Here is a 21,935-nt window from a genome sequence, read left to right as displayed (position 1 = left end):
ACCACGTGCTCATGGTCTGCTGTGATATGGTGTATACAGCAACCCCCCTTCAGTGCTGTGGCTGGTGCTGCCACTATAGGAGCCTCTTGGTGTCCTAGCATGTCCACGTTGACTGCAAGCTTTTGGTGTTGCTGGCCTACATCCACACGGCTGTTGCCGCACTTCCACCGCACGTTCAAGCACGGACATACCACAGTCAATTAGGGCCATCATCTCACCAGACCGTCTACCCAAGAGCTCAGTATATGCATGGATGGCACCAGGCAGTTCATGGAAGTTGCCACTTGCAGATGTGAGAGCAGTACTCTGAAGCCTCAGGCCCTGTCTGGTGTAATGTTCCATATGTGCCTGCACCGCCATGACAGCCTGAAACATACGATTGCTGGTATAACTTATGTCACATCTGCCAGGGGCATGATGACCAGCAGCCCTACCATGAGCACCCTGGGACATCTGCCTGTGTGGTGCCCTGCCAGACATCTGGCTATGCCTACTGTGACCAGACACAGTAGGCATGGTTACCACACTCTCCTGTGCACTGCCAACAAACACCAGCTGTCCCTCCGCTATGGCCACTGGTGATGGGGTATGTATAGGCACTGAAACTGTGTGCGCGGTTGGAGTGGCTAAAAGGGCGATGTCAAATGATGGTGCTGTTTCAGTCCCTGACAACCCCACCTGTGCCTCAACAGTACTATCATCATCTTCGGTGTCTGTATGGACACCAACATCAGATTGCATGCAGGAGGGACCCTGACCCACCTTGTCACCTGAGGGGGAAAACAATAAATGCACTTTGAGACCTGTACAGCATTGGATAACAGTACACACACACACACACACACACACACACACACACACACACACACACACACACACACACACACACACACATACACACACAAACACCACCTTACTACCTACCTGTCCATGACTTAACATTATACTCTCATGTGTTCTCTATCCTGCATTTCACTTGGTAACATACACTCATTGATATCACTCATTAACGTATCATTCCTCTAAATGCCTAGACAAGTGATCATAACACAAGGCCTGTTAATCATTTACTTCTCTGACCTGAGTGGAGTGGTTCTACATGGCCTCACTGCTGTCATTCAGTGTTCAGCCTGTGTATTGTCCGGACATCATGAGCATGGCCTCTATATGTGAGGGGCTACTATGTTCACTCTATAATATCATGCACTGGAGTGTCATGTGTATGTATTGCTCAGTACATGCCAGATATGCTGCTCAATCAGCCTATCATGTGACAACTGTAATATATGGATACACTACCTGGTGTTGTCTAGTAATTCTCCAATGCATCTTTAGTGCTGCATACGTGGGTTGTCAGTCACTTCTCTGCTGAATGCGATATTAAGGGTATACCTGGTGTATACCTTCCCTCTCAATGCCTGTTCCATGCTACATACCTTATTATACTATCTTCTGTCCTGTGATTACATACATGACAAGTATTCATGGTGTGTCATGTGGCAGTTCATGTCCATGTACTGCATGATCCCAAAGAGAGGTACTACTTTATGAACAACCCCACAATCACACATGTGCATATGTGGACACCCACACAAACTCCTATATGCATCAACCTCCCTTCACTTCACCAGAGTGATCCTACAGACAAACTAACCAACCAGGATGCACATACACACACACACACACACACACACACACACACACACACACACACACACACATACAAGTGAAGTTGCACAGTGATAGTACACACGGTCCTCTTATTACCCATCTGTCAACATGCATAACATATGGTACACAACAGCATGCAGTGTAGCTATAGTCAATCCATGCTAACAACAGTATACATGTGTGTGATGCATGTGCTGTGTTACTAGGAGATGCCCCTTCCCCTGGATACCACTTCACCCATGTACACAGTATTGTTGTGCACCTGTTCTGTACCCTGCCATGTACTGTGCACCACACCTCACTGGTGTACAACTCATTGCTGAATGTGTAGTACTGTGTCAGTTATGTCAGCTTTAATGCTCACAGCCCCTATGTTTTTCAGCAACACATACCTGGGATGATATGTTGACAGATGTCATTTGTGAATGCCTGCTGTCTGATTTACAGCTCTCAACATCAGCTGACCATGTATGACCAATCCAATACTATTACACTGACAACCATCAGAGCATACCATGGCTATGGGGAGTGTACACACCCTTACTGATGTGACACACCCTTCCTTGATCTGCCATGGGACCACATCACCACATATATTAACAGTAAATGAGCCCAATATGTGAAATATGTCCTGTACATTCACATGCAGTGTCTATGGAATGTGTTAGGTGTGTGGATGCTGACCGCAATGCATACACTCTGCGTGTGCATATGTGTGCACACTCTTATCATGATGGTTTGTTGCACCTATTGTTATGTGTACTACAGCTGTCACTACTCCTGGCAGGGGTATACCAGCATGGGCCATATGCATTTTCCTGTGTATTTTCATCTGCCCTATACAATTCCCCCTAATCTGCATGATTGCAAGGTCTACTCATGTGCACATCCCTTGGTGTTCACACACTGCCGTCACTATTGCTGTGGGGATAGGGTTACATCTGCAACAGTTCCTGAACCTGACTATGTGCAGATACAGCCATTCTTAGCATCCTTAGGATCCCTACTGCAGTGCACTGGTGTTTCATGCTGACCTACCCCACCGTCAGCCTTTTTGCAGATGCTTTACAAGTAAGGCCTACACATGTGTGTCAGTTTGTAGTGTCCCATACACTGAACACCACATGTTACAGCATAGTCCCAGCTGATAATGTGGACCACAGTAATACGTTATGCCATAGTGTAACTCTGCAACAGCTGCCATTGTCCTACTGGTATATACACTGCTGTTGCACTGTATACAGGTGATGTTTCAAATATTTCCCTACTATAGACCATGTCTCCCACTATTATGTTACTCCCTGTGGACACATTCCACAATGATAGGATGTTAGTTATCTAGCAGGTGTTTGACATACCCTTCCAATACCCTATCATGGTCACCACTGTGATGCCATGCATTTAACAGCAATAATACATGCACATGTACAGCATGCATTTTAGGTAAGTGTGTTAGATGTGTGCATGGAATATACCATAGCCATTACATGCGCGGTGTATTGGCAAGCATCAACATAAACCATACTCATCAGCTACAGGCTGCTGCCTTGGTGGTGTACCGGAAGGCCTACATAAGAGTGTGAGAGATGCAGAGTCAATGGCCACACCTGTGGCATTGCTATGGGGTGGGTGCAGCATTACAATACATCAACATTACATGTCCACAATACTACCACATATGCACATCTGTTTGTCACTGCTATGCAGCGACAAACTATATCTATGAAATGTCAGATATGAATGATCTACCTGTACAGATGTGGATGTATATGCAACAGTGGTCTACTGATGTGCCCTGTGGCCTTACCTGTATGCTCCTGAGCTGGTGTATAGGTAGCACCCACCTCCATAATGGTGTCCAGCATCTGTTGGCTATGAAGACGGGCAGGTGCCATGAGGCTGGCTAGGAGCTCCTCCACATGTATCAAGGGGGGATGGATGGCATGCCCCCCCCCCCTGTTGTAACTTGATTCCCCCCGGACTGCAGCAGCATGCTGACAGGCATTGCGAAGCAGGTCAGAGCAATGATGCCAGACCTGCTCATAACTGAGGTTGTGCAGTCCGACATCATTGATGCTGTGGACTAGGTCATTCCACAGGCCGGTCCACTCCTACTGCTCATGGGCAGCCCAGCCAAACAAGACAGGGTAGTGCTGGATTAGGTGGTTTACCACAATGTCATTCTCAGCAGCTGAGTAAGCCAGAAGCCTTCCATGTGACATCTTGCCTGAAAGACATATAGATGGAAACAGGTGTGAGCAAGTCATGCAGCAAGGTTACCACAGTTCTTAATACATATCACTTGTCACCCCCCACCATATCAGTGACAACAAACTGTACACACAACACAATAGGTATGGCTGCAGCTTATCTACCAGTGGGACAGATATTGTATTGTACCATAATTTGTGCAATGTGTTTGTAGCCATGTTCCCTGTGTGGGCACTATCATTGCTGGCCTGTTACAGCCTATTCACGTGCATCCCATTGTTAGGGCCACTATGGATCCATAAATGCCTGTGGTATGCTTGCTATGTGATTGCTGCACATCTGACATTCTGTGCTATTGTGGATATCTATGCATGCTGTTGGACATGTTCCAGGATTGTGTAGACTATTACAACCCACATATGTTCTATAATAGTGATACAATAACATGTTTATATACTACTGGCCAGCAGAACCACCTCTCCAAACTCATCTGCCCATGTTACCAGGCCACATCACATGTGGGAACCACCATGGGGCCTCCTCATGTACTGGTCCAGCAATACCTTCAGGTGGAACCAACTCAGGGGATGGTGTCCCCCCTCAGGGGCACACACAGACATGATCTTGTCCCCTGAGGTCAGGTCCAGGTTCTGTTCCATAACGGGCTCCACAGACACATGTGGAATGTGCTACATCAACTTGAGGCACCCAGTACACATTCACAGGGTCCACATGCTCTTCTTGCTCAGCCACCAGGCAGACACCTTCGGGACATGGACTGCTGTTGTGAGTAGCAGTGTGTGGGAGGCTTGTTCCCATTGTGTCCATATTGGGGCCCATGGGGCTTCCACATCACAGACCACACTCACACTATCCAGGGTGTTTACCCACTACATGTGTCACATACCACCCCGTATGCTGTCCTCTATATCTACCAAACCTGACCACCTCCACAACTATACCTGCCATACCTCCCCATATTCCCATTCCATACTTCACAGACAAGGGCAATGTGGTCCCAGCAAGGGGTTGACATGTGACATACCCATCCATGTTACACACATTGACAGCTGTAGATATCTGTGTGTATTGCTATGTGTACTGTTCCCTTGCACATAGCATGCAACACTGTGGTGGTAATATAGGAGACATGTATTTACATACATATATGTTTGTGTGTGTGTGTTTGTAGATAGTAGACATGTGCATATAGGTATACATCTATATATGTGTAGATATATATGATGTATATATATATGTGCTTATATATATATGTCTACACATGGGTATGTGTATATCTGTGGACATACATGTATGTATATATATATATATATATATATATATATATATATATATATATATATATATATATATATATATATACCTATATATGGGGTAAATTAAGACATCAGGTCCACAATCTCACAACACCTTCATGCACAGCTGCACTGTTCTGCCTTGCTACAACACAGACAGGTGCCACATATGGACACAGCCTGACATTAGGGGGGTATATGTAGGGCCAGATTGCAAGTAACCCTTTTACACATCTATGGCATTCCAGCATGCTACAATACAGGTTAACCTGTGTATCCTGCAAGAGGTGGGATGTGGAACCCATGTGCCCATCAATATGGCATTACTTCCACCACCAGCTACTGGCCACAGTAATATACATGTTTCCCATTACACAACACACACTATGATGACTTACATTTTATCAGTCTGTGCTGCTCTGCACAGTTGACGGGTATGGGCCACTACCTACAGGGACAGACTCAATTGTCCTTAGCAGTTGTTCAGCTGAACATAATTACAACAACACCAGATGGCACATTTAATCATTCCATATCATCTATCCCATTATTGTGGACCAAGTACTACAGTCAATTACATGCATATATACTTCACATACCTGTTGTGGGAATGATGTTTCTTCTGGATAGTTTGCTGGATGGAGTTATTTAGTGTTGTTGTGTTTGTTTTTGCCTTTCACTCATTCTTTCTCTCTCTCTATCTTGTCCTCTTTCCAGTAAATGGATTAAGCTGCTTTGAATAGATTGCAGCATGGATTTTGTAGGTGATGCACATGATCAGGTGATGGCCTCTGCACCAATCAGTGTCCTCCACTTGCTACCTGCATGCAGCATGCTATGTAGTACTTTCAATTACCACTATCATGGCAACCCAATACTATAAATCCCCACATCATGTGGGCATGGCCCCTTTACCTTTCCTGTATGGTGGACATCCTTCCTGTGTGTGGGCAGCAGTATTACAGACAGCAGGTAACAATACCTTTTACAACAGAAGTTGTACACTCAAGCCAGAAACATATATGTAGGAGGTTCCAGAACTACAGAGTGTGAGTAGTGTTGTTGTATGTCTGTATAGCACTAGTGTTACAGGATTTGTGTGTACATACTAGTTTAACTTGGAATGCAGTCTGTCTGCATAGCTCTCAATTGTGGGCCTATCCACTTGATGGCCAGAGGTGTGCCTATTATGTTTTGTCTGTCCACCACACAGGTTTTGTGTCAGATATATCACTGGCAGTGTGTGTGTTGAGTGCTATCAGTACATGGCTACATCCATTTTTGTTTCTAACTTCATATTCCTGTCTAAGGGCATGTTGCAGACTATCCTGTAACACCAGTGACTTGCTTAGTGTATGACAGCAGTATTTCACATATGAGCATGTGTTCCAGCCTCTGTCTTCCACCTACATACCAGGCTTTGTACATATGACATGCTGTCAGGGGTTGTTATGTAGTGGGCTGTGAGTATGTCATGTTACAATTCCTGCCATCAGTCCACTGCTGATGTGACCCCCACACATATTGTGGGGTTGCGTCCATATATGTGTGGGCTTAATCTACACAATACATGTGTGTCCTCATGCACTCCAGAGGCCAGTGTATGTAACAGTGGTATATGGCTCTGTATTAATCAGTCTATTGGGGGGATGCACCATAACAAACCTAGGCTGTTATAACATGTAGGGGTATCAGGAGTAAGCTGCCTTAAGGTATATGGATGTACATTACCATACAATTCACCTTGGGTAAATGCAGGCCTACTGCTTCCTGCCATACAGACTGTTCTGTTTGTCAGTGTGATCACGATTATGTCAGTTATGCCTTGTTATGTAACAGATACATCCCATTGTGTCAACTGAGGTCTTTAACCGCTAGGGATTGTGTACAGAGTGTAGGTAGAGGCTGCTGGACTATACATCTGCATTACTTACTGTTGATTGATTGTTATCCTGTGGCCCAGTCTGTCTTTCTATTGTACTACTTGAAGGTCTCGGCCTGGACAGCAACATATGTAAACCTTTCCAGACTACTGTATTAATATAACTGTTTCACTGTTGCATTACTCTGTTTATATGTATGTCAGAGTCTAGACAGCTATATGACATGGCATATACAACTGTAATGGTACACAAATAAAGCGTTCCCATGTATGCAAACCTGTGTGTGGTGTTATATCCTTTGACCTCTCTGTGGGTATATGTTGCAGGCAACAATTGTCATTTGTATGGGTGGCTCACACAGTGTCCAGTTGGTAAGGTGGCAACTGTAGGCATAGTGGCTGTTCCGTATTGTGTGCACCTTCTACATATGTATCTTCCTATACATATCTCTGTGTCTGTATGTGTAGTTACATATATATATATATATATATATATATATATATATATATATATATATATGTACCTGCATATATGTGTCTGTATATATATATCTTGGGAATGTTGATTGCTTCCACATTGTACATTCCCTATGGTAGCCAGACTGTACTGCTTGATATGCTACTGATACCAGCCTGACATCATACAGGTGGGATGGAGTACTGTTAACATCTTGTGCCCAGGTTGTGTCAGGTTCTGGTTATGGGATTTGCAACAGTTGGTATTGTATTGCAGGGCAGATGTGTTTGGCTGTGGGGGGGGGGGATATCTATACGTACAAGAAGTATGTTGTTTGTGTCCCCTCAGCCCCCTTAACGTTGCATGTGGACATATATGTTTTTGTTATGTTCTCTTTTATATCTATAGATATGTCTGTATATACCTATATAGATATATATGTATACTTACATATATATAGTTATTGCTGTATATGTATAGACATATATAGACATGTATATCTATAGATGTATAAATATGTATGTATATATGTATACATATGTATATATATATATATATATATGTATATATATATGTATACATATATATATATATATATATATATATATATATATATATATATATATATATCTATATCTATATATATATATATATATATATATATATATATATAGATATGTTATATCTATTTAGATATAAATATATATGCACACACATACATGTTTAAATACATTTTCTGTACTGTTGAATGACTGGGCTGGATGATATGTTTGTGAAAACATCAAGTTCATGTATGTCTGACATGGCTTAGTGGTAAGTTACTTTGGTTATGGTGTGCAGGGGTCATGGGTTTGAGCCTTGCAAAGGCTGTTTATTTTGCTGCTGGGGAGAAAAGGGACATTGGATACAGAGTGATTAAGGCACTTTTAAGCAGTTTTAAGCGGGTTTGCATGAATTTGTGTGGAGGTAAGCACTGCTAACTTCCGGTTACTGTTTCTTATTCTCAGTTAGCTTCTACATTGCTTAACCTGTGTAGGCACTGCTTACCCCCGTGCAAACAAGCTTAAACCCATTTACTGCTGCTTAAAATTGCTTACTCCTGCTTACCTCCAGCATTAATTTCTTTAAAAGAAATTAAAAATGGTTGATAAGAAAGTGGCAAAAAAAGGGAAAGAAAGAGGGAAAGGCAGTAGGGAAAAAAGCTAGGGATGTGCAGGAGGTTGTAGGGATGGTCCATAGCTGCCCATTTCTTCTACAGCAACAGCTGTGCATATACACTGAATTTGGAGGTAGATTTGGACACTCAAACCCCTGAGAGAGGGGTGAGGGCAACAATAATATATTGCGATGCCAATTAGACCAGGTTACATGTGTCCAGTGGACACTTGTGTGAAATGGACAGCTATGTATGGGGCGATATTTTTTTTTTTGCGAACAGATTGCCCCTTTTTTTTTTCAGGTGAGAGTGGGATGTTCGGGAGGGATAGTAAGTATTTTTGGGGAGGTAAGTTGGGTAGGGTAACAGATAAGACAAACAAGATGCATACAGGGTCTGTATATGGCACATGTAGGGGGTAAACACCTTGATGGGGAGGGGTGTTGGGAAATCGGAATCCCATGAGCCCCCTAGATGAAACAGTGGGACTGAGGTCCCCACCCATGGGCAGTCACCACTGCACCTTCACAGCCCTGAAGATGGCTGTGCTGGGGGCTGAGTCAGAGAGCCAGACTGACCCTCTAGTCGTGACATGTGGCCCTCGAGCTGGTGTAGCAGAACTCCGACCTCCCTGTGGAGCTCGCTACACACTACGACCGGGACCTGGCGATGGGTGACAGGTTCCTGTCCATGCCCGCTCCCAGGGAGGGTCGAGCCTTATCCCCTGAGGTGGTTCCACCCGAAGATGGTGCAAGACCAATGGACGGGTAAGTCCCGGGATGGGCCCCAGACTTGCTTGTGCTTGGTGCCATGGCCAGCTGAGGTGGGACAGGCGGGTCCGCTGGAACCCGCATTCCCATGCGTGTTATGGTGTTTATGGTTTAGCAACATATGCGGGTTAGTAATAGTCAACACATTCCAGGATTAGGTATAACAGCATGCATATATATTCCCATTAACCCAGACACAAGATATGGAACAGTTGCATAGCATACGGAACTCATGCATATATGGGACCACAGTGGTAATAACAGTAGCATGCAGGTACATTGATGGGACCATGCCACCAATGTTGGAGTATTTCAACATAGCACATGCATAAAAACAGATTTAAATAATTATCAAACAATTGGACATATGTCCCAACATGACAGTGAAGTCATCACGTACTGATTGAGGTGGGTATTTAGTGTATTGTTGGAGATATGGTGGGGGAGGATTGAGAAAGATGTCAATTAACAACTAGTATATTCCTGTAGTTTGCATTACTTTCCTAGTCAGTGCTGTTATCTGTACCTTACAAGTATTACTACACTACCCTGTAGCCTTAGTTTGGACAGTGATATGGCTGTTGACAACTATATGCATGAAATGGTTTTACCTGCAGTATACACCTCTTACCTGGTATACCTGTGGAGCAATTGTTTGTTAACACTAGCTAACTGCTTCTACACATGCGCCCAGATTCCAGTTTGATGTTATGCACATACCTGTCCATCTCTTTTTGCTGAGACTCTGGCCATGTCTTGACCACATGCAGGTGAACTGGGACATATGTAGGCTATTGCCCTCTTCCCCCTTTAGTGACTTACAACACTCTTATACAGATTTCCTAGAAAGTTATATTATGTAGTTCAGTACGGATAAAAGTGATGAGTAATCCTTTATTATTCAGAACAACTGCAACTCTTACAATGCCATACAATACCAGAGTAAACAGTACCAGTACAGGGTATTAAGCTTTAATTTCTAGGCACAGTGTTCGTATCTGACGTACCTGCGAAAGCAATATTTGTTAGCACTACCTGAATGTTGCCACACAAAGTACCAGATTTCACATTAGTATTATGCACTTACATCTCACTCTGTTACTGTACACACTCTGGTCACAGCTTGACACCATGGGGGTGTAGATTGGACATACTTGGCCTAATACTCTCGTAACATATTGGGGAGTTGCTAGTGTGACAGGTTTGTTTTCATAGATATGTGACAATCAGTTGTGTTTCCTGTCTGCTGCCTATGCAAGTGCAATCACTACACTGATTTCCGAGGGGGACAGGGTGACAGGCAGCAGATATGGGCCAGTATACTGGACATTCTGGACATATCTGTACAGTTGTGGAGTATGATTCTGTATGCAGCCTACTTCCACTCCCAGGATTAAGACCATGGCTGTGTCTGCTAACACTAAACCACTGTCCATCACAGTTGTGTGTGCTATATGGATATTGCTGTATTTCTCCTATCTGATTTCTGTGTATAATTCTCCTGTGGTTTTACATTCTGACCATGTATTACATCACTCTTATACGGATTTCCTAGACAGTTGCATTATGTAGCAGAGTGTGGGTGACAGTGATGAGTAATACCTTATTATTCAGAGCAACTGCAACACTAACAATGCCATACCAAAGTAAACAGTACCAGTACAGGGTATCACTCTTTTATTTCTGGGCTTAGTGTTCATATCTGACGGACCTGTAGGAGCAATGTTTGTTAGCACTACTTTACTGTTGCCACACAAAGTACCAGTTTTACATTAGTATTATGCACTTACATCTCACTCTGTTACTGTACACACTCTGGTCACAGCTTGGCAAAACGGGGGTGTAGATGGGACATACTTGGCGTATTACTCTCATAACAGTTTGGGGAGTTGCGAGAGTGACAGGTTTGTTTTTACAGATGAGTGACAATACAGAAACAGATGCTTGGTGCCAGAGCCATGGGCTTAAGCTCAATGCCAAGAAATGTATAGTTATCCCCTTTGGGAAAAAACATGTACCCATGAATTACCACATAGGTGGCAGTACACTAAACACCGAAAGTGTGATAAGAGACTTAGGGACACAGGTGGACAGTGGTCTCACCTTCAATAACCACATCGCCACAGCAGTCAGAAAATCCTTCTATGTGGCACACCTCATCACTAAGGGCTTTTCATCTAGAAAAAAGGAGGTCATTGTCCGACTGTACTCATCCCTCATTAGACCCATTATAGAATACAATGCCCCATTTTTTATGTACCTCTCAAGACACCTGCAACAACTGGAAAGGCCACAGAAATATCTCACTAAAAGAATCACAGGCCTAAAGCAGATGCCCTGTGCTGACCACCTTAAAATACTCCAGCTATACTCTGTCACATATCGTCTGCTCCGAGGCGATCTCTGCTTAACACACAAGGCCATGTCAAACCCAGAGCTGCTGGACATGCTACACTTAAAGAAATCCCAATCCCTCAGAGCCACACGCTCCAGGGATCTAAACTCTGTCATCACAATAAACAAAACATGCTGGAGGGATAAGTTCCGGACCCACAGACTCCCCTGACTCTGGAGTAGACTGCCCATACATGTCAAGCAGAGCACCTCTTTGACCCTCTTCAAAAGGAACCTTGATGACTGGATGAGAGCAAGGAAATTCACCCCAGGGATCACGTCAGTCACCCTGCTAGACAGGGGTCCAGGAAAGTAAATAGTGTGGGAAGAAATAGCCAGGGAATTGTTATGGCTAGGCTTGTATAGACCCTAGGGCCAATAGCCTAGTACCAACCTATGAACCAATCAGTTGTATTTCTTGTTTGCAGCTTATACGTCTGGGATCATCCCACTGATTTCCCAGGGGGACACAGTGACAGGCAACAGATATGGGCCAATGTACTGGACATTCTGGACATATCTGTACAGTTGTGGGGTATGATTCTGTATGCAGACTACTACCACTCCCAGGATTTGAACCATGGCTGTGTATGATAAAAATACAACAGTTCATGTCTCAGTTGTGTGTGCTATTTGGATTTTGTTGTCTGTTTTTTCACTGTTTTTTGTCTATGTCTCTTCCAGTTGTACTAGCTGACCTCTGGGGATTACACCAGTCATATACAGACATTATTACACATTTTTTATTTATGTTGCACAGTGTGGGTAACAGTGCTTAGTACAACAGTACTATTATGCAATTGCAAATCTACATTACCATATGATACCAGAGTAAACACATGCAGTACAGCAGTTAGACCTTCGTTGTCAGGCTATTATGCTTTTATTTACATACAACCTGTATGAGACTCTTCCTGTCATATTCTCTGGTGTATGCAGTACTTGCCTTAAACAATACAGGTTTTATACAGGCAATTGACTTACTAATACAGTTAGATTTATTTCCTATGACAGTACATGCAAGAGTATTACTAACCTGCCTCACGTCGCAACCTCTCCAAGCAACAGCCATGGCCTCCTGGTTCACAGCCCACTCACTTGCCGCTGTAAAGGACATAAGAGGAATATTTAGCCATACCTATCCATAATATATATATGACCTGGCAATTATTAAACAGGTAGTGGAGTGATACTTACACACAGCTGGGACCTCCCCTGTCCTCCTAGCCTCTTGGATTCACTGATCCAAGATATCCCCCTGTTGCCTCTTCAGGTCAGCATAGTGATGCCTGACCTGCTCACCAGTTCATGGTATGCCAGTGGCACTGGTGAGGTCACGGGCAAGATGGTCCCAGGCTTCTGATTTGTATTGGGAAACCTAGTACTGGCCCTGCAGCAGTCTCTGCTCATGGTCGTTGACAAGGTGTCCTGTCATGACTCTGGACTCCTGGATGCCCCATTGCTGTGCCTGAAAGTGCACACCCTCTCCCATTCCAGACATGGTGCCTACAAGGGGAAGCTACAACTAATTATGAGATGTATTCCCACCTGTTGGGTTTAAATAGGGCTGATTTCCCACATTTTGCCGTGATTGGATGGTTTTGAAAAGGCAAAGCTATGGGCAAACCTGCTTACCTAAGGTTGGCATTGTTTAAAGGGGTATACCAATGGGCAAATTGAGTTAGCTGGCCTACACATTGCTTACACCTACTAAGCTGGCCTGTGCAATGCTTAGCATTGGTTAATATTTAAGTTGCATTATATTTGCTTTTTGGCATTGATTTATTATTCATTACATGTTATATATATGTCTGGTATCCATGATTCATGTGCACGTACACTGTATGGGGTCCTTGTGTTTATTAGGGGACTTCAACACTTTATTACAATTACACCCCACATCTGGGCTTACTGCAGTACTCCAGTTCACATATTTATGTAATGTAGTAGGTTATAGAACAGAAGACTGTATATAGATCCCTTTCACATGTTCAGTTTGGTTTTACTATAGTGAGGATCTGTTTGGTGATACCTCAGTCTTACATGTTGCTATGATGGCTTAGTGGCTAACTGTTGTGACTATAGTGTACAGGGTTCTGGGTTCAAAACCTGCAAAGCCTGTTTATTTTGTTTCTGGCAAGAACAGCGACTGTTGCATACAGAGTGATGAAGGCACTTTTAAGCACTTGTAAGCAGGTTTGTGCAGGTTTGCGTGAGGGTAAGCACTGTTAACCTTCAGTTAAAAACACTTACAGAGAGTTAGCTTCAATATTGCTTTCCCTGTGTGCGCATTGCTTACCTCCATGCAAACAGGCTTAAACCCGCTTACTAGTGCTTACATATGCTTACTCCCACTTACTACTGCTTAATAGTGCCTACACTTGCTTACTAGTGCTTACTCCTGCTTACAACTGCACTAATTTAGGCAGTAATGTCTAATGGTTCTTGGGAAGGTTGGAGATTTGGAGGCTGTATGAAGTTATAATTCACTGCACATTTTACCTTACATATGTATCCCTGATTCCTGTGTACATATACTGTATAGGGCACATGTGATTATCTGTGGACTTTGCAATATTATGACACTGACACCTCACATCTGCATTTAATGCAGTACTCCAATTCACAAATATATGTTATTTCGTAGGTTATGCAACTAAAAATATTGGTCTTTAAGTGATCTGACATGGAAGATGGAATGTTCTTCAGTGGGACTCAAACCGGGAATGATCACTTGTAAGGTGAATGCTTTGCCCACTACACTATTGCTGTACTGCTTCATTTGCATATATCTTGCTTTTGATCCTCTTGTGCCATTTATGCTGCATTAACCGTAGCTAAGCAATGGGCAATCCCAGGCACCTACAGTTAAAGCTCATCTGTTTCATAAAAAAAATCTTTATATTTGCTGTTTTAACTATTGCTCTTGTACACGTGGGGGATGTTGCTGGGGTATGCATACATCTATGAGTGGTTTCACTCATTCTTTTGGGACTTGTCTGCTGTTCTTCATTGCAGGAACATGTATATTCTGAGAGCTCTGCTCTCAGACATGCCCACTGCACTCTTACATGCTCCATGTAAGATTACGAGCTCAGGCAGCTCGCCTTCATTAATATGCATGGTGCGCTGCTGTCATGCTCCTAAATGTCCGCTTCTGTGCAGGGCTAAACTAGTCCTGCATGGAAGGATAGTAAATCCAGGGGCAGGTCTCTGTCACTGCACAGATGGAGTGCCTTGAGTGAGTGCATTTTGAGGTTTAGACTTCTAGCACTGAGTAGCATTACTCTCAGATTTTGCTTGCTTGTACCTGTTACAGTGGTGATTTTGTCATTTGAACCTTGCCTAAAAAAGGCACTACAGGGGTGGCAAGAGCCTTAGCCAGTATCTGGAATCCCAAGGGCAACAGGTGCAGGCCATTTCTGACAAAGCATCGTGGTCTGTCGATCATGTCATCACAGGCAGACAGATACTGGATCCCCTTAGAATGACACCAGAAGCTTAGCCAATTGTTAAAGTCAATCATTTTGTCCTTGAACTGTGATATCATTCTGGGTGATGGCAGTATGCTACTCATGGCTAGGGTCATACCTGCCTGGGCTCCAAGATCTGACAGCTCCTCCATGTCTCTTTTCATGTTGTCCAGGGAGGTATGTCTCAGGTTATTCACACCAACATGGACAATGACAGAGTTATAGTTGTACCTGTTGTGGAGTGACCAGAGTGCATGCATTATGTGCCGGATCCTGACACCTGACAGGCAACTGACAGTAACTTTCTCCTTGTTTAGCCTGGTGAGTGGAACATCAGTGTGCCTGACTATAGAGTCACCTATGACTAGAGTGTTGGGTACGTTGTTATGCCTTATGGGCTGTGGTTGAGTTGCACACTGAGTTTCTGGGTTACGTGTCATTTGGGTTGTGTTGGGGGGGTGGAGATTTCTTGCATTTCTGCTTTGGAGGTCCAAGTATGCAATTTTTGTCACAGCGGTGACACCTGATTACTTAAACAAGTGTGCAGTTCACACAAGGAATAGTTCAGTTTATTTTCTCTAGCCTTACCACTTCTGCTTCAGCAGACATGTTACACAATTCTCCTCTGTTTTGTTTACAACCCCAATTTTTATTTACCTTGTGCTTTCCTGTCTAGACCTCTGAATGACTTTCTAATTTCAAAACATTCTCAGTTTCATGCTCTTGAACCCTATGCACTCCTTCTGTGGTTAAAATGCCATCAATTAAACAATTTGATGATCTTCTATTGCACTCAGCCTTTTTAGTTCTAAAGTCACCCTTTGCATTTTACTCTGTGGGAAAATTATTTATCTTGCCACCACTGTAAAATACCTATTCCAGCATACATTTTGTTTTGTTACATTTATATACATGCCTTATGCAAACTGGGTCCTAGTTACATTTCATCACCAATTTTCCTTTTGTTATTAGCAAATCTCTTTTCTACCTTTTCACATATAGATGTTTTTGTTTTGCACGCTTGTAACTGTTCTCTTAAATGTTGGGCATTGTCCAAAGTAAATTAATTGCATCTGCATGAATTATTGCCTGACATAATACTAAATCTGCCATGTAATTGTGTAATTGTTTCAAATATAAACACAGTTCTCAGAATAATCATGACTTAATAAACTCACAGTGTTTGACTTGACTCAGTAATTCATTAGCATATGCATTAATCCCTTTTACAGGACCTTGTACCCCTGTGAAGACTAGATGGGAAATATAATGGATTTTTTCCTCAGTTAATGATGAAAATTCTGTTTCATTACAGCTATAACATCTTTTCCTCCATATGTAGTTTGGAACAAACAAATTTGTCCAGAGATGCTTTAGGGACTAATAGTGAAACGTAGGAGAGGTTGAAGAGGTGGTAAGAGGAGGTAATTTTATAGAATGGTGAAGGGAGGAAGGATTGTGATGGAAGATTTAGGCAGGAAAGGGTTAAGGTTAGGGTAAGGGTACAGAGAGGAAGTGAGGTAATATAGTTTTATGTAAAAGTTAGAGTGTGGAGTTCAGATGTAGGAGTGAACTTGCTGCCTGCCCTCCCTTCCCTTTTTATTTTCATCAGACGATGCATTTTTATGTATTTATTTATTTTTTATAATTTTTTTTTTTTTTGCTGGTTGGTGGATGTAGAAGGGGGGCTGGCATGTCTCTCTTCTGTTCCCTCTCTGGTGTTATGTGTTGGATTTTGCAATGCTGTTGGCTGGGTATGGAAATGAGTGTTGGTATGCTGCTTCTGGTAAAGCTGAGTAAGCAAGTGTTTGGTGTAATGCTGCTTATACTTGTGGTGGGGCAGAAGTGAGCGGGAGACACTGCCACTGTTAAGTTATGTGAAGGTCATGCTCATATTCTGATTAATAAAAGTTTATATTTGATCAAATTCATTCTATGATTAAAGAACGTTGTTTAATAAAGGTCATCATATGCCATGTTGGTGTAATTTGTCTGAAGGGAATTGGACCACTTGAAATATAAGAGTACTGTTTACATTGATCATGTTTCAATTTTGACACATAGAAGTGTAATGTACTGTACATTCTCAGGCTTCTCAGCAATTCTGTTAGTAACAAAGACCACATTGAACTACTAATTCAACAGTTTTCAGCTTACTGACAAACTGCCTTCTAAAGAAAGATTTCCTCAAGGCTGGGTCTTTGCTATGTCTCAGAATGAATAAACTACTTTGTCCTAATTACTTTAACCATACTAGCTGGAATTCATACAAAATACTGCAGCTGTTGTCAAATGGGCAGTTCCACAGAGCCTTATAGCCCGACAGTAATGAAATGTGATTCAGAGACTCAGTAAAGCCACGTGGATACCATCGCAAGAGCGATTCATTATCATGCCTTTGAATCAAACACTGCAGAGTCACAGATAACACCTCTACTGTTCTCCCTACAAACCCATGCAACACAGCTGCACAGACACTTACAGGCATGAAGGTATGCAACACATGCAATGCATGTGTGACACACACACACACACACACACACACACACACACACACACACACAAATGTGTCTTCAGAGTAATTCATTGCATTGGTGCTAACAGCCTCTCTCCTGCCATAGGATCAATACTGTGTATACTATAAAAAGAAAGGATATATTTTGTTGCTTCATTCCAGAAAATAATTTGGTTAAGCTATTCTTTGAATCACTCTGCCATGCTATTCTGATCCCATTGAAAGGTTCCAAAGAAGTGCACAAGGCCAATTTATGTTTGCCACACCACTGTACTGACATGTTTGCACGTGGCCTTCACCAGTAAGACCTGTGTAGTCCTACAGACAACAGCGTTTTTATTGTTGTTATACAACAGCAGCCTCTGAACCACTCTGGTATAATGCACTGAACAATCGCACTACAAACAGCATTATGCAGTGCATTGTGGTTCTGAATCACAGCCTGTCTCTTTACTTGTGCCATTATATGACATGTGGGTTCTTTCATTTAAGATATAAGATGCAAATGTGAGGTGCTGCTGCTAGCTGATTAACATTGTTTTTTTAAAGATTTGTAACAATAGTAGTAATGAATACCACACTGTAAGATTATGCACTGAAGTAGATGCAATCGTCATCAAACAAATTAAACTATTCTACCCATGTAATCAAGTACCCTCTATATCATGCTAACCATAGCAGCCCCTAAAATAAGCACAAGCACCATATGTAAACTAGCCAGTACATTTCTTATGTGAAATGCAACAAAACTCAGCAAATCACCATACAATAAAATAAAATTAACAGTAATAATCACACTGCTAAATCTACTGAAACTGTGATTTTTATAATATCCAAACAGAAACCCAGACTGCCAATCTTCCAATTCAAAGTCAAAGAAAATAGTAAATGCAATGCCATTCAAGTCTAAATGAAATTGAACCCACATGAGAAAGAGATACCTTCTTCCATGAATTACAAATACAAAAAGAAAATGAGTATAGAAAACTAAACAACAGAAAATACATCTATATCTGAAAAGAAAAGCACAGTATATCCAAACTGCAAACAGAAATTAGAAGCCTAAAATGAAACCTTGAATGCAAAATTACATTAAACTGTATGGCACAGTAAAGTACTTTTTAAACATTAACATTCTATTCATCCCTTTTCTCAGTCAATATACCCAGTAACAACACTGAACACAATGAAGAAAGAAAGAACTTAGGAAAAAAAGAAAGTATAACTTAAAACCTGTTTACAGATGTGGATTAATTCACCTTATGCATATTACATCCATGTAGTAATCACATCCAACAATGTACTCCAGAAATCATTTTGCCTACAAACAATTAAATAAAGCTTACTGGACCCCTAAGAATACCAGATTTGTCATCCCAAGCACAAACATGTGGCCAGAATAATTGACATTCTCAAACCCAAAATGAATCCCCACATAATGATCATGTTACCCAACACAATCCTTATAAACCTGCAAACATTTAAACAAAATGCATCCAAAGGAAAATAAACACCCAAAAATGCACAGCTAAAATAACCTTAAATCACTACATGATAAGTTCAATTCATTAAAGGGGATAAAGGTGCTTGAATGTCTTGAAGGAATGGCAAAAGAGTACTATAATGAGTGGCATCCATCTCTTGCAGCATTATCAAAAATGATGGAGATTGTTCAAAAAATTTAAAATACATGTTTCAGCTGTAATGCGGTACATGGTAAATGCCAGGCTTAAAAAAGTGAGAATATTGATCAGCTTCACTTTTCTGCTCTGAACTAATTTATTTGGCCATCATAATGGCAGAAATGTTTAAAATGAACTCCATAATTGTAAAGATCATGCAGCAATCTGCAGTGAAAGCAAAACATATGTGAGTCATTCTTTGTAGATATCAACTGAACAAACTGAATGGTAATTTAGCACACATCAAGAAAAAAATAGCTTTTGTGGAATGTAACACTGCACCTCTTCAGAATAAGGCTGTGGAAAATGAGGAAAGAGATCATCAAGTAAATAATCATTTGAGGGTTTGGAGCTTGAATGCAACTGAAACTGGTCAGAGGGGGTCTTCAAGAATGCACAGCACTGCCACTAGACAATATATTAACTATGAATCTTCTTCTGATATTTAACCCAAATACTGCAGCGTGTCAAACCAATGAGTTTGTTTATTAATATTTTATCTATAGGATGAGATCTCAACTGCTGTTTGCAAACATGAGAAGATTCTGTCATCAAATAAGAGGGTGTAGGATCTTCTTCCAAGTTCCTGCAAGTAATTACTTTATCCAAGAATAAGCACAAAAAGGAAGTTTAGTTCATTATATCATATTAAACTTTTTTCCAACAGCTAGATACAACAATAATGATACCCTGGAAACTTATTTTGCCAACTTATTAAGTTTTTTTTTATAAGCAAATGTCTTGTAGATTTCAATGCTTAGATTAATGGGACCATTGGGAGATGAACTGAGTTTGAAAATTAGCTAGTTAATGACTCAAAAGATGTTGCAAGTGCGAGCAAATGTTCGCCTTCTCTCTTTTTTTTTGATCAGATAGTCATTGCTTGCAGTTGGAGTAGAGGGTTAAGGCTATGAACTGTAATAATTTTGGTCTGATTTCCTCAGCCATAGTTTGCTTACTTTGCAACCTTGAGCAAGACACTTAACCAGACATTATTCCTGCATTGGTCCTGAAAAGGGATTGTGTCCAATGGGCATATTTTATTAAAACATGGGTATTATAATTGTTTTTTTCCGATATCAATAGGATGTTGCCTTATTGGATTGTATCCATTTTACCCTCCTAATACTTGATCTAGAAAATTGTTACATTTTTTGGGACATGTGACTCATTTGGGGAAAAGACTCACTAAAACTGAAAGGCTGTTGCTCTTTGGTGTGTCTCCTCCTAGTTTTGAGTGAAGATGTTAATTTCTTGAAAGGATCCTCTGGACAATAACGTTAGCAGGTGTGTGGTAAGCTGTTATATATATTCATCTTAGACAGATTACTGATGCTTGCTCACTAATTGCATAAGCCCAGATTTTAGGATTCTTAGCATGAGCCTGTTTTAAGATTATTGTTACATGTAACCCATTTATAAGGCATATACCTTTCCTTTAGTAGGAAAGAAGGCTGTTGGGTATTTGTTTGTTTAGAAAGAAAGTTTTTTTGTCACTTGGGAGGAATTTGTATTTTATTTCCTTACAAGATTTTGAAATATGCCTGATACCAATTTTTAAGGGAGGTTTTTAAGGGAGATAACTCATTTCTGGCACTAGTCTATAATGTGATTTAAGCTGTAGCAGGCCTGCTATCCATTCTGAGAGGTTTGTTTCTTGAAAGATTACTCATGTTATTCAGGAGGGGACGTTGTAGCAGATCCTACATCAGTGAGGGGTTGGAATTTAACTTACAACATGGTGTCTCTCTTAATGTAACAGTGCAGCATTGTTTTCTCCTATCTGAGAAAGTGCAAGGCTGCTGTGTCCTTGGAAAACAGTTATTCAAAAAACTTGGTTTAAAATTCAGTATTTCATTGCCACTGGTTGATTAAAAAGTAATTTGGAAATTGTATTATCCTCTTTTGTTTTTGTTAGGTAAGTATGATTTTGCAATGTAAATATTTTGAGATATTACTGCTAGTTGCAGAAAGTGTGTGTGTGTGTGTGTGTGTGTGTGTGTGTGTGTGTGTGTGTGTGTGTGTGTGTGTGTGTGTGTGTATGTGTGAGTCTGGGGGGGTGATGTTCCATGAGCAAAATGCATGTTCACAATATTCTTGAAATGATAGTGGGCTGTGTAGCCTGGTCAATGGGGGAAAAGTTTATGCATATATTAAGCATTTGCTAATGACAACTACAGACTTGCACTGGCATAGAGCTTCAGCAACACTAATTAAAGACTGGTAGTGAATTAAATGAGAAAGTATGAGATAGCTAGCAAGCAGAAATCCAGGCAGTAATTCTGCATGGCATTCAAAATGATGAAGGAATTATATTTTGCAAACCTTGTTTTAATTTTCATATTTCCACATGCATGCGGTATTAACTGTACTAGATATTGAAGCTAGACACTGTACATGCATCACAT

Source organism: Protopterus annectens, chromosome 1.part0, assembly GCF_019279795.1.
Source record: "Protopterus annectens isolate FY-2018-M chromosome 1.part0, PAN1.0, whole genome shotgun sequence".
Lineage (NCBI taxonomy): Eukaryota > Metazoa > Chordata > Ceratodontiformes > Protopteridae > Protopterus > Protopterus annectens.
Note: the sequence above shows the minus strand (reverse complement) of the source record.